Genomic DNA, 14048 nt, shown 5'->3' on the forward strand with positions numbered 1-14048 from the left:
GCATCTGGCAATATACTACACCTTGTAACAAAGCTACACATATACCCCTGAATCTAAAATTGAAATTATTTTTAAAAGAGATTCAGGCCAGGTACAGTGGCTCACAACAGTAATCCCAGCACTTGAGGAGGATGAGGCAGGGGGGTCACTTGAGCTCAGGAGTTCAAAACCAGCCTGGGCAACAAAGTGAGACCCCTGGAGAGACAGAGAGCGAGAGAGAGGGAAATTCAAATCACAAAAACAAAAAACATAATTCTATGTTAAAGTTAAATGGGATTATTTTTATGTATTAATTTATTCATTCAACAAATATTTATTGGATACTTAGTACACACTGGATACTACTGTTCTAGGGGAAGATGATACAGTGGTTAACAAAGTTAATAAAACTTCTGTCCTCATGGAGCTTATATTCTAGTAGAGGGAAACAAACTAATTTGTTTAAAAAGTAAAAATTATTATATGAACTGTAGTTTGTAGAAATTGACCAAATTGTTGGCTTCTTTCTGTATCCCCACCTTGACTGTGTCATGTCACCATGCCTGAATTCTGACTCTGTGCTTGGCCATGCCACCTGCTTTAGCCAATGGGGCACCTTGCTAGCTTGCTGATGGTTGAGAGACACATGCCACAGAGCCAAGACTCCCACCTCACTGGGCCCCGCCTAGATTAGCCAGCAGCCAGGGGAGCCACAGACCTGGAAATGAACCTAGCCCACATCAGTGGAGCTGCCTAGAGACCCACAGTTGGCCACAGACACAGGGCAGATCAGACAAGCACTGCACACTTGGAGCTAAATAAATGTTTACTGTTGCACGCCATGGGATTTGAGGTTCTGTGTGAATGCAGCATTTTTGGAGCAATGGTGATAATTGTGTTTGAGAAAAATAAAACTGCAAGGGTCAACAGGGAGAGCAGGGAGGGGGTCATTTGCAAGTTTATGTAAGGTCATCAGGGAAGGTCTCCCTGAGAAGATGACACTTGAAAAAAGACTTCAGGAGGTGGGAGAGGGACCTATGTCTCTATCCAGGAGGGAAGGGGGAGTGTTTCAAGCTGAGAAAAGAACATGTCCAAAGAGACAGCCTTCTGTGTCTAAGGATCCCAAGAAAGCCAGTCTGACTGGAGCAATGACAAAGAGACGAAGGAGATGAGGTCAGTAAAACCAGTGGAACAGAACAGACCCAAATTCTGTGCTGCTCCAGGAATTCTCAAAGCTGTGTTATGCTTACAAGCCTTGTGAATTCCAGAATGGACATTTGGAGTTCTGCAATTCCTCACATGTACTTGATAATCCAACCCTTTTTTGCACACAGCATCTCAAAGCACGAGAGCCTGCAGAACTCTCCTCTGGGAAAGCTAATTTACTGACATGCAGATAAATGGGTTGCCTTAATCTTATGGTCCCAGGCGAGGCCCAGACAGAATGGTCTGAGACAGGTTGAAGGTAGCACCCTGAGTACGTTCCAGAGGATCCAGGCTCTCAGGTGGAGCCAAGTTGGCTCCAAATCACGCCCCTCCAGCTACGTGACTTGACATGCAGCACATACATTGGATTTTATCATTAGAAAAGTTTCATATGTAGCATATTACGTCAGCACAAGAATGTTCCAAATGAAATAAAATTCTACCAGGGGAAAAAATTAGATAGTGTGTTAAAATACATGGAAGTTATAAATCACTAAGACATCCAGGCTTTCCATTAAAAAAAAAAAAGCCAGGGTAGATTCTCCAGGTGGTCTCAATCCACATCATTTGGGTGGAAACCAAATGCTTCAACCTGTCTCGGCAAAGAACATCTCATTTCGGAAAAAAAGTAAGAAATGGAATGTCTGTGGTGATTTTAAAGATGGATTAATGTTTAAGTGACTTACATTAAAATGCACATGGCTATCAATTTGCTACAGGAAGTATCATCTCAACCCAAGGCCCTTGCACTGGAGAGGTTCTGCTGTCTGTGCTGAATTTAAGACAAATGTATACATGACACAAGCATTTTCATTCATACTCTATTATTTTATTCTAAACTCCCCTCTTTTCCTCTTTCATTATACCTTTTCACCCCCACTCCTTCCAATTATAGCTACTTCTTTTAAAGCAATAGAGGATTTTAAAGGGGAGAATTTATAACATCTCCACCAAGTACAATCCACAATGTGTATTTTATTTGAGTTGTTAAAGTTCTTGGCCATCAGAGATACTACTGAGTATACTATGTCTTCCGTATTTTCCACCTGTCTTATTTTCATGTTGATATAAAATAACATGTGTAGAAACATCTTGAAATAATGTAAATAAAGCATTTTGCAAGGGAGCATGTCCCTTAAACACATAGTACATACATTTTTTAAAGTTTCCATGTAAGTACGAAATATCTTTCTGTAAACTGAGAAGAGGCAAATTTCCCTTTGCTCCCTTGAAAGGTCTGTATTTCCTCCGTTCATGACTGATCACTCTTCTAATTCCTTTTCAAAACTGTAGGCTCAAGGGAGAATTTCCCCCCCCCGTTTCTGATCCACATAGCTGACAGGGGAGACTTAGAAAATATGGGTAAAATCCAGGAAATGGTGTGCATGAGAGAGCCGGAAGCAAGTCTCTGAGATTCTCCTGCTATGCAATGTGCTATCTACCTCCTTCAAGCAATGTCTGGGTTATTCCTCCTATTGGAATGGAGATTCCACATGTAACCATCACACTGCATCCTTAGAGGTAGTAGAGGGGGAATATCTATTATTTACCTACCTTAAGAGAAGCCCTCTCTACTAGATCCTAAAAAATATCAAAGTATGGCACCATCACTGGCCACAAGACAGATACATTATAGTTGCGTAAATAAGGTAGCATTTCTATTTTTATAAACATTTTTAATTATTCAAAATAACTTGAGCTGTTTAGATACTAATATATTAATAGAAGTTCAATAGAATAAGAACTATTATGCTAGGATGAGTCAGACCATCTGGGTAAACTTCAGAGAGGTGGAGACTTTGATTTTGCCCTTGTAACATAAGCTCTGCACTCAGGTAGGATGAGAGATGAGGAGGTGGCTGCAAGCAAGCCTATTCTTTAAAACAGATAAGTAAATAAATAAAAATAAAACATATTATGTGAATTAGATACTATCATAGGTGGAGAGATAGTAAAAAAAAAAAAGAGCAACATAGAATGTCAAGTCCTTTAGATTTTACATTCTAGAGTAAAAAAGCAACAAACATGTAATGGAAAAAAAATCTTCATATCAAATTGTGATAAGCGTTATAGGAAGATAAAACAGGATGATGGCACAGGGAGGGATGGCCACTTCAACCAAGATGGTGAGGGAAGACCTTTCTAATGAGCTGGCATCAGAAAGCTCATCAGACATTGACCTGGGGCAATGGCTGGGCAGAGAATGTGTAGGGCAGGGTTTCCTCAAGTCTAGGTTGTAGAACTCTGGCATCCAGGAACATGTCTAAAAGTGACCAAGATAAAAAGAACCTTTTCCATAGATTTCCCATTTGGAGATTCATAATACACATTAGCATATTAGAGATGCCTGAAAGTCCCTCAGTAAGGAGAACCTGTTTAACTCAACGCTTCTCCGACATGCCTGAACATGATGGTTGTTTTTTGGGGTTGGTGGTGTATGCCTGTGTTGGGAGTCATGGGGGAGGAGAGGCCAGTTGTACTCTAATAACATCTCTGCTACTGGTTTGCAAGATGCTGTTCACGGCAAACTAAGAAGTTTGAAGACTCCAATGGAATAAAACCTGAATGGAGCCTCCTGTCATTGTGCAACATGGTGGCCTGTTTAGAGCTTGATCTATAATAATAAGTCATTTTAATTTTCATACACGAAACATACAGGGTAAAAGTGTCTGTTTCGATAGTGTTACCCTGACAGTGATCATGCTGAGTAAAGTTAATGAAGGAAAGAAAACACAGAGTAGTGGGGAAAGTATTACTCTAGCCTAAGCAAGAATGCATGAACCTCAAAAATAGCAAAGGAAATGAATAGCAAAGAGAAGATATGAAAGATTATTAAAGAAGAATTTGCCAAACAAGAGGAATTGCCAGATATCTGGAACATGGGAAAGATACTAAATATTGAGTTGGAAGCAGTGGGTTGGTATTAAGGTGATAAATCGAAATAACTACAAAAAAATTAAATAACATTATAACAAGTAAACTGAAGACAGGCAAGGACAGAGGATGAAATGGCAATAAGGATTGAAACGAAATTTTGGTTATGATATGAATAGCCTAGAGTGAAAACTTTAGGAGTTTATTATTCATTTTATAAGGAAGCTACTAAAGCTTTCTTAGTAGGGCATGGGAAGATCAACAGCATGTTTTTGTAAGCTTTGTTGGGTACCAATGTAGTTTAGGATTAACTGGAGAAGGGAGACAGTGGAGCAGTGTCTAAGAGACAACAGTGGGAAAAGGAAAGAGGAGAGAGATGCTCAAGCTGTTTAACTGCTAGAATATGGAAACAGGCAGAGCCAAGTTTATAGCAAGCACTCACAGGTAAAGAAAAGTCAAGCATGAGCTGGGCACAGTGGCTCACGCCTGTAATCCCAGCACTTTGGGAGGCCGAGGCAGGCAGATCACGAGGTCAGGAGATCATGACTATCCTGGCTAACACAGTGAAACCCCGTCTCTACTAAAAAAAAAAAAAAATTGGCAGGGCATAATGGCGGGCGCCTGTAGTCCCAGCTACTCGGGAGGCTGAGGCATGAGAATAGCGTGAACCTGGGAGGCGGAGCTTGCAGTGAGCTGAGATTGCGCCACTGCACTCCAGCTTGGGTGACAGAGCAAGATTCAGTCTCAAAAAAAAAAAAAAGAAAGAAAGAAAAAAAAGAAAAGTCAAGCATGACAGTATAGTTATCAGAATTGGAAAGACGGGGTTGGCAGTCAAATTTAAGGGTGGAGGCAGCAGGTGAATGAGAGCAGATTCTCAGTTCCATCTGGAACAAGTTGAGTGAGTATCTGGTGGGTTAATCAGGAAGAGACGTTCTGCAGACAGCCGAAGCTGAAGGGAGATGAAGACTGTATAGACAATTAGGTTATCACTGAGGTTAAAAGTACCAAACAAGACTGTCCTGCCTCCACCACTTACTCTCTGTGTGACTCTGTGAAAGCTACTTATCTTTTCTGTGACTCAGTTTTTTGTTTGTTTTTGTTTTTTTTTTTTTTTTGAGATGGAGTCTCACACTGTTGCCCAGGCTGGAGTGCAGTGGCGCGATCTCGGCTCACTGCAACCTCTGCCTCCCAGGTTCAAGCTATTCTCCTTGCCTCAGCCTCCCAAGTAGCTGGGATTACATGCACCCACCACCACACCCGGCTAATTTTTTTGTATCTTTAGTAGAGACGGGTTTCACTACGTTGGCCAGGCTGGTTTCAAACTCCTGACCTAGTGATCCACCCGCCTCAGGCTCCCAAAGTTCTGGGATTACAGGCGTGAGCCACCGTGCCCAGCCTCCGGTTTCCTCTTCTATAAAATGGGGTTAATGATAATATCAATCTCGTTACACTGTTGTAAGCGTTTAAAAACTGGGTGCATGGGAAGTGCTTAAAAGAGTATCTGGCACACACTGTTTTCAAAATTATGTTCAATTACATAAGCCTTTTTAATTCTCCACAAGGATGAGTAAATAATGCCTATTGCTATGGAGTTTATATTTTGATTCTCAAATCCAACCTCAGGAAAAGAGTATCTGAAAGACAATGCACTGTATCTTTGCCTTGTTTCCAAATCACTGTGTTTCCTTTGTAATAGCTGATCAACTAAGCCATTAAAGTAGCCTAGATACTAGATCTAGATTTTTAAATAATTTTAAGACAATTTAAGACTTAAATCTGTTAAATTGAAATGAACTTGGAGGTTCAGAGGGATGACAGGAGACTGTCCTATCACTTTATTCCTGAAGGTTTTCTCTTAACTGTTTACATTTTTTACGACTTTCACCAGACTCTGCTTAAGACACATTACGGTTAGGGTTAAGATTAGGGTTAGAGCTAGGGTTAGGATTAGGTTTAAGAATAGATTTGGGAAAATTTTAGAGAAGTCAGTCTCTAAAAATACATGGTCATGAAAGTATTAACCATCTTAATAGAAAAGCTTATATATCTTGCATCAGAATGTTCACCAGAGTTATTGGTGTAATAAAACTTCAAAACTTGTTAGTGCAATTTAATGAAGCTGCTTATGAACTGCTACTTTAAAAATTCATGCCTGTTACTCCAGCCTGTCTCTCAAAGTGGGCTCTCACAAAGGAAGGGATTCTTTCATAGTACATCCTATTCTGCCGTTTAGGGAAGATGCTTCACTGCTTCCACGGGTGATGGTTTTCCGGAAACAGTTATTACCCTGAAGAGACATGCTCAGATAAAAACTAAGTCCCTTCTCTTTGCAAATGGAAAAATGCTCAGTTCATATATCTTACGTCCAAAAACTTGAAAAATAAAACTGTAAGACACACTTTTTCATGATTTTTCATATCTGAAGAATATTTACATATGCATTTTAGAAGAGGATTTAGTTCGTTTTATAGAACTTGTCTTAATAATGACCAATAACATCTGTTTAAAATTCTGATGAAATGTTAACCATTCTATTCTATCTACAAATAGGTTAGATTTATGTCTTTAAAGGTCTGAGTCAGAGATACATAGAATAAATTAACATTTTATTTTATTTTATGTAGACAGGGTCTTACTCTGTTGCCCAGGCTGGAGTTCAGTGGCACAATCTCAGCTCACTGCAACCTCCACCTCCTGGGTTCAAGCGATTCTCCTGCATCAGTAGCTGGGATTACAGATTCCCACCACCACATCTGGCTAATTTTTGTTTTTTATTAGAGTCAGGGTTTTACTATGTTGGCTAGGCTGGTCTTGAACTCCTGACCTCAGGCAATCCTCCCACCTCAGCCTCCCAAAGTGCTGGGATTACAGGCGTGAGTCACTGCGCCTGGCAGAAAATAACATTTTAATTTTGTCATCATGTTTATGTAAGTTCTAATTTTTTTAGGTCATGTAAACAGAGCAATTTAGGCAGAGAATAATTTCAATTATTGACCACAAGCATTGTTCATTTGTTTGTTTTAAAGAAAGACTTTTTTCCTTTTCTCTCAAAGTGGTACTGTGACTATAAAGACATTTTCCTTTAAATTCATAAAGAAAATAAAGATAGTTTGGTGCTTAACGCTCGAGACACCTGGAGGTAAAAGAAATAGTTGCCAAGGATTGTATTTACAATTATATTTTATATGAAGTAACACATGGTCTTATTAGCTTCAGTTTAATATAATTCTCCCTGCAAATGTTAGTTGAAGTGAACAGAATCTTCCGGAGAAGCTGAATCGGAAGCCGATATGCTTACTGGCATGGGCATTGGGTTGTGGTTTGATTTGGTAGGGAAAGTAATGGAAAACTCCGGGCTTCCTAGGTCCCTCCTCCTTGACGTCTAGGCCACAGTGATTTGGCACAAACAGAATTGAAGGAGAACTTTCTCATATTTTTAGCAGTGGTATATGACTCCATTATAAACACCAACTGTGTGGGCTGAGCACATGTGAGCAATGGAACTGAACAACCTAACACAAGATGAGACAAGGATACTTTAGTGAAGAGTTGCAACTCCTTGAGAACATAGCCATAAAGCAGGTTTATTTCCCCAGTCATTGTTAACACATACGCTCTGCTCAAAAAGATTACATTTTTTTTCCAGCTTGTTAGTGAGCTCATCTGATCATATAAATTTTCACTTGTTTTATGTCATTAGAGGAGTTCCTTTTTCCCATTCTGGCACCTCAGTGTTGGAGCAGAGCCATCTCCACGTGGGACTTCAGGGAGGGAGGCTGCCGCTCTCCCTGAATACTGCAACCGCTGAGGCCTAGGGGCTGGGTATGAACACAAGTGTTCTTCCAGCTTCCTACTCTCTGCTGTTTTGAGTCTAAAATTATCCGAGATTGTTCTTATTTATTTATTTTTGAGATGGAGTCTCACTCTGTTGCCCAGGCTGGAGTGCAGTGGCACTATCTTGGCTCACTGCAACCCCTGCTTGCTGGGTTCAAGCAATTCTCCTGCCTCCGCCTCCTGAGCAGCTGGGACCACAGGCACACGCCACCATGCCTGGCTGATTTTTTTGTATTTTTAGTAGAGACAGGGTTTCATGAGGCTGGTCAGGCTGGTGTCAAACTCCTGACCTCGTGATCCGCCCCACCTTGGCCTCCCAAAGTGCTGGGATTACAGGCATGAGCCACCACACCCGGCCCTAATATTTATTATATGCATGACCCTGAAGTGGCCAGGAAAAGCTGAGATTGGGAGGTAAACCAGACAAATGAAACAGTAACAGGACCAGGATTAGAAATCTCCTCCCAAATTCCCACTTCACGGCTTAACTACTAACTAAAACCCTGGTGCTGCTCTGAGCAACACAAAATTAAGTAAATTTTCCAAAGCCATTAAGAAAGCTATGCTTGTTTAAACTCTCAGTGTAACCTGAAATAGTTTGAAACAACTGTTTACATTTGAAAAACTGAGGAATGAAGACTATAGATGGAAAGCAGGAAATAATGACATAGATAAACAGGCAATAAACAAGAAAATGGCTTTTGTATCACAGATGGACATAAAACATTTTTTCTTGATAGTTCACTTTCCACACATGGAAGTTAAGCTTAACAAAAGAAGAAATGTTTTCTGTCTTTCCTATCTTCATCTGTATCCCCTGGCACCAACAGTAGTACCTACCACATAATTGGCTCTCAATAAATAATCTGAATCAATGAATCAATAATTTTGGCCAGATTGTTAAATAGGTTATAGACAAAAGTGATACAAGTAATAGTGATACAGCAGTAGTACCTGGCACATAATTGGCTCTTGATAAATAATTTGAATCAATCAACCAATTACTAATTTTAGCCAGATTTTAAAGAGGTTATGGACAAGTGACACAAGTAATAGGATCAACACAGGTTTTCAATGCAACAATTAGATTATAGCACTGAGCATCTTTGTCAAATATTAAATGTTCTCATTTAGCTCCCAGATGTTTCTTTCATTCCTGCACTAGAATATTTATCAGACTGCTGTAACCATTTGTTCACATGTCTGTCTGCCCCACTAGACCACCACGCCTGCCTTTCTCCTGCTTATGCAGTGTCTGGCACATAGCGTTCAATAAATATTTGATGAGTGAAGGAACGAATAATAGGTACCTGGAGAGCAAACATTCCAGATGCGTTACTAATTGAGATGTCAGAAACCTCTTCAACTTTTCGATGAAAAAACAACTGTAGGGTAATATCCTTCTCAAGGTTTCTCAGGCCCCATGAACGATTTTGGTTTATTTTTGCATTCTTTAAATGGAGTGGCGGGGAAAAAAGCATTTCTTCCACTGAAGTCACAGAGATAACCACACGATGGCGCTCGCGCTGCGCCGTAAACCCAGAAGCAGCTGAGCAGTGTGGATCCCTGGGCTCCTCCACGTCCCTCTCTCTCCTCTTCTGCCCCCATTTTTCTGCTGTTTCCCCTCCGGTCCTCCCTCCTCCCCATCCAGTCAAGCTTGATACATATTAACAGTTGCCAAGAAGCTGTCAGAACGGAACTGGGGTACTCCCCACCTGAAGCTGGTATTTTCTTTGTTCTGTGACAGGCCAAATTGGGTGTACTCCTCCCTTTTTTTTTTTTTTTCTCAAAAAGAACATTTTGAATGCTGTTTAAATTGTGTATCTGTAGTTAAGGATAGTTATTATTTTGCCCTTCATTGGCTCCTGCAAGTGACCTATCCTTCCTAAGCAAAATAGCCAAAAGAGCAAATGGTGTCCTAAGTCATTAGAATCCCCTCAGCTAGGGAAATTGAAATCTAAGCCTTTGCCAACATATACAAAAGAAGTAGACAATTACAGGCGATTACTACGTTCGGTGCAGACTGGAAAAGTTGGAGAACAAAAATAAGTTACATGATAATCACTTACCTGTTAAGAATTAAAAATGAGTTTAGAAAGTAGATAATTAATGCAGTTTTAAAAAATGGAAAGAGTAGCCCGGCATGGTGGGGTGTACCTGTAGTCCCAGCTGCTCCTCCAGAGGCTGAGAAGGGAGGATCACTTGAGCCCAGGAGGTCGAGGCTGCAGAGAAACATGATCATGCTACTGCACTCCGGCCTGGGTGGGTGACAGAGAGACCCTATCTAAAAAAATAAAGAAAAAAGAAAGGGAACGGGGATAAAAGTTTTAATTGAATCTTTAAAGTGGGTTTTTCTTTTCTTTTTGATTGAGGCAAGCATTATATATGACGACATGCTCCAAGGTTTATGTTTTCTTATAAACAATTTTATCAAGATATAATTTACATTTAATAAAATGCATTCATTTAAGGAAATAATCCAGTGAGTTTTGACAAATGTGTATACACTAATGTAAAACACTGCCACAATCAAGACACATAACTTTTCCAATGTGTAAGAATGTTTCCTCATGACCTCTCAGGCCAGTCCCTGCCCTCACTGGTTTCTATTACCCGAGAACACTTCTACCTGACTTTGACCTTCATGTTAATGGACTCAAACAGTATACATGTGTTTTTTGTGTCTGGCTTCTTTTGCTCAATATATTTTTGATGTTCATCCACACTGCAGAGTGCATTTGCAGCTTATTCTTTTATTGCTGAATAGTGTTCAACTATATGAACATACTTTTTTATTAATTTTCTTCATAGACACTTAAAATGTTTCCAGTTTTGATTATTGTCACTAAAGCTGCCATAAACATTCTTATATATGTATTTATGTGGATATATGCTTTCATTTATTTAGGTGAATAGCAAAAAGTGGAATTGCTGGGTCACAGGGACGTTGTAGATGTTTAATATTACAAGGCACTGCCAACATTTTTCAGAGTGGTGGTATTCCTTTCCTAGGAATTCCATAACAAAATATCAAAAACTGGGTGTATCAGAACAAGAGAAATTTATTCTCTCAGTTCAGGAGTCCAAGAGTCCAGTATCAAGGTGTTCTCAGAGCCACACTCCCTCTGACGACTCCAGGAAAGAATCCTTCCTTGCCCCTTCCAACTTGTGGTGGTTGCCAGCAACCCTTGGCATTCCTTGGTTTGTGGCAGCATAATTGCAATCTCTGCCTCAAGCTCATCTGTCTTCACTTGGCCTCTTCCCTATATGTCTTCTCTGTGTCTCTGTGTATCAATTTCCATCCTCTAATAAGGACACCAATCATTTGAGTTAGGACCCATGCTAAACCAGCATGACCTCACTATAACTAGATTACGCCTGCAAATATCCTATTTTCAAATAAAGTCACATTCTGAGGTTCCAGTTAGACATGAAGTTGGGGGACACTATTCAACCCCATACAGTGGTTGAACAGTTTTACAGTTTCCACCATATGTATGAGAGTTCCAGTTTCTTCACATCCTCAGCAGCGCTGGGTACTGTCATTGTCTACTCTAAAATGTTAGCCTTTGTAACGTGGGTGTAGGAGTACCTCATTTGGGCTTCAAATTTCAATTCCCTGATAACAATTGATATTGAGCTTCTTTTCATGAACTTGGCCATTAAGGGATCTTCCTTTAGAAAAAAAGTATCTGTCTTTTGCCCATTTAAAAATTGGGCTATTTTTCTTCTTTCAAATTTATTTTCAGGAGTTATTTATATCATTTTTAGGAGAGATAAATCATTTGTCGGATATATTTCAAATACTTTCTCTCTCAATCTGTGACTTCACTTTTCATTTTCTCTTTTTTCTTTTCTTTTCTGAGATGGAGTCTCACTGTGTTGCCCAAGCTGGAGTGCAGCAGCACAATCTCAGCTCACTACAACCTCCACCTCCCAGGTTCAAGTGATTCTCCTACCTCAGCCTGCCAAGTAGCTGGGATTACAGATTTCCACCAGTACACCCGGTCAATTTTTTGTATTTTTAGTAGAGATGGGGTTTCACCGTGTTGGCTAAGCAGGTCTCTAACTCCTCACCTCAAGTGATCCAAACCCCTGGGCCTCCCAAAGTGCTGCAATTACGTGAGCCACCGCGCCCGGCCCACTTTTCATTTTCTACAGTCTTTTGATCAACGCAAGTTTAATTCAGGTACAGTCAAATTTTTAACTGTTTCCTTTATATTTAGTGCTTTTTGTGTCCCCTCTGAGCAATCTACCCAAACTTAAAAGCTGCAAAAATATTGTATTTTCCTTCAGAAGCTCTATGGTTCTAGCTTTTAGATTTAAGCCTATGATCTATCCTAAATTGTTTTGCATATGCTGTAAGAATTAAAGTTCATTTTTTTCCTCCACATTTGTGTAGTTGCTATGCCTCTATTTGTCGAAAAAAACTTCTTTCTCCATTAAACTGCACTGACTGAAAAACTGTTGACTGTTTACCTTATGTTGGAAATTAAGTGATGGCATATATTTTGTTCCAACCCTCTACTTGCCTACTCATGCTATATTGTTTTGATTACTATCATTTTATAGTCTTAAAGTCAGATAGTGTGAGTCCTCCAACATTGTTCTTTTGTAGGGTAGTATTGTCTATTATCGGTACTTTTCATTCATATGTAAATTTCAGAATTAACTTTTCCGTTTCCACCAAAAAAGAAAAAATACCTTTTTGGATTTCATTGGGATTAAACTGAATTCATAGTAAGTAGCCTTTTTAATAGTTAATTTGTAAAACCCATTTCTTGCTCAGAAAGCCTCATCTTCTAATCTTATTTAATTTTCCCAAAAGTGTCTTGTTTTTGAAAAATATGTATAAATGTCTCAAGCCAGATCAGAACTTATTTTGAAAATCTTGGAAATCATCCAATCCATTTTAAGCAACTCTGCCTTGAAAAAAGAAACCTCTTCTCGATAATTTAAGTCTGTGGAAAGATTTTTTCTGACATTAAAAAATGCACATACTTATGATAAGCAACCCATACCTTCAAAAATGTTTCGGGAGCTTTTCTTAAAAATACTGATTTCCATTTCATTTAACTGTTAGGTACTAAATACTTCTCCATAGACTACGTTTGATGGAACAATACTTCCTAGTTATTTTCATTATGTTTAAATTATTAAAAATTAAAAATGAATTCATTTTTCTTTACCTCTTACTCTATCCACTTTAATGATACATTCACAATACATACGTACAAAATGTTTGAAAAACCACACACCTGTCACATTCTACTTTTCATATGTTTTCAATCTTAGACATATTCTGTCTTGTTTCTTTCCACATGAGATATTTCACTATGAAATACACGAAGAATTGAAAAACTTGAAAACTATGACAAAAGTTAAAACGTAAAAACAAAGTCTTAATTATTGTTATATCCCTACACTTCTTTCACATATCTTGCTCCATAGCAGTGAAGTATGTTGAAGGGATTCAACTGCCCTGTCTCCCCGATATTCCACCCACTGTACCCCAACTTCTCCCCAGTTGTAAGCGACTGAAATACCTGGACGGTAGCACACAGTCTTTCAGCTTTTCAAATCCAAAGAGATGAGAGCTTTAAAATCAAGGAATGACTGGCTATAGTATTGAGAGGTGGCAACGTGCTAGCAGCCCCGCTCTCGGCGCCCCCTCGGCCTCCGTGCCCACCCTGGCCGTGTTTGAGGAGCCCTGCAGCCCGCCACAGCACTGTGGGAGCCCCTCTCTAGTCTGGCTGAGGCCGGAGCCTCCTCCCTCTGCTCGCAGGGAGGTATGGAGGGAAAGGCGCGGGCGGGAACCCAGCTGCGCGCGGCGCTCGCGAGCCCGCGCGAGTTCCGGCAGGCGCAGGCGCAGGCGCGGGCTTGGCGGGCCCCCGCACGCAGAGCTGCCGGCCGGCGCGCCGGCCCAGGGCAATGAAAGGCTTAGCACCCGGCTGGCACTGCGCTGGAATTCTCACCTGGCCTCAGCTGCCTCCCCGGGTGGTAGGGCTCAGGACCTGCAGCCCGCCATGCCCCAGCACCCGCCTCCGCCGTGGGCTCCCGCGAGGCCCAAGCCTCCCCGACGGGCGCCGCCCCCTGCTCCGTGATGCCGCGTCCTATCGACCGCCCAAGGGCTGAGGAGTGCAGGAGCGGCTTGG

General features: G+C 40.6%; 1 long non-coding RNA gene across 1 annotated transcript in view; it reads right to left on the bottom strand.

The window, feature by feature from the left end:
• LOC139358302 (uncharacterized) overlaps positions 1-13676 on the bottom strand; it is a 187389-nt gene extending 173713 nt beyond the window's left edge. The window contains exons 1-2 of the long non-coding RNA XR_011613062.1: positions 13440-13676; positions 10051-10177 (exon numbers count right to left, since the gene is read on the bottom strand). This is a non-coding gene — a long non-coding RNA (uncharacterized lncRNA). The remainder of the gene's footprint in view (positions 1-10050; positions 10178-13439) is intronic.
• Positions 13677-14048: the final 372 nt, after the last annotated feature.

Source organism: Macaca nemestrina, chromosome 14, assembly GCF_043159975.1.
Source record: "Macaca nemestrina isolate mMacNem1 chromosome 14, mMacNem.hap1, whole genome shotgun sequence".
NCBI lineage: Eukaryota > Metazoa > Chordata > Mammalia > Primates > Cercopithecidae > Macaca > Macaca nemestrina.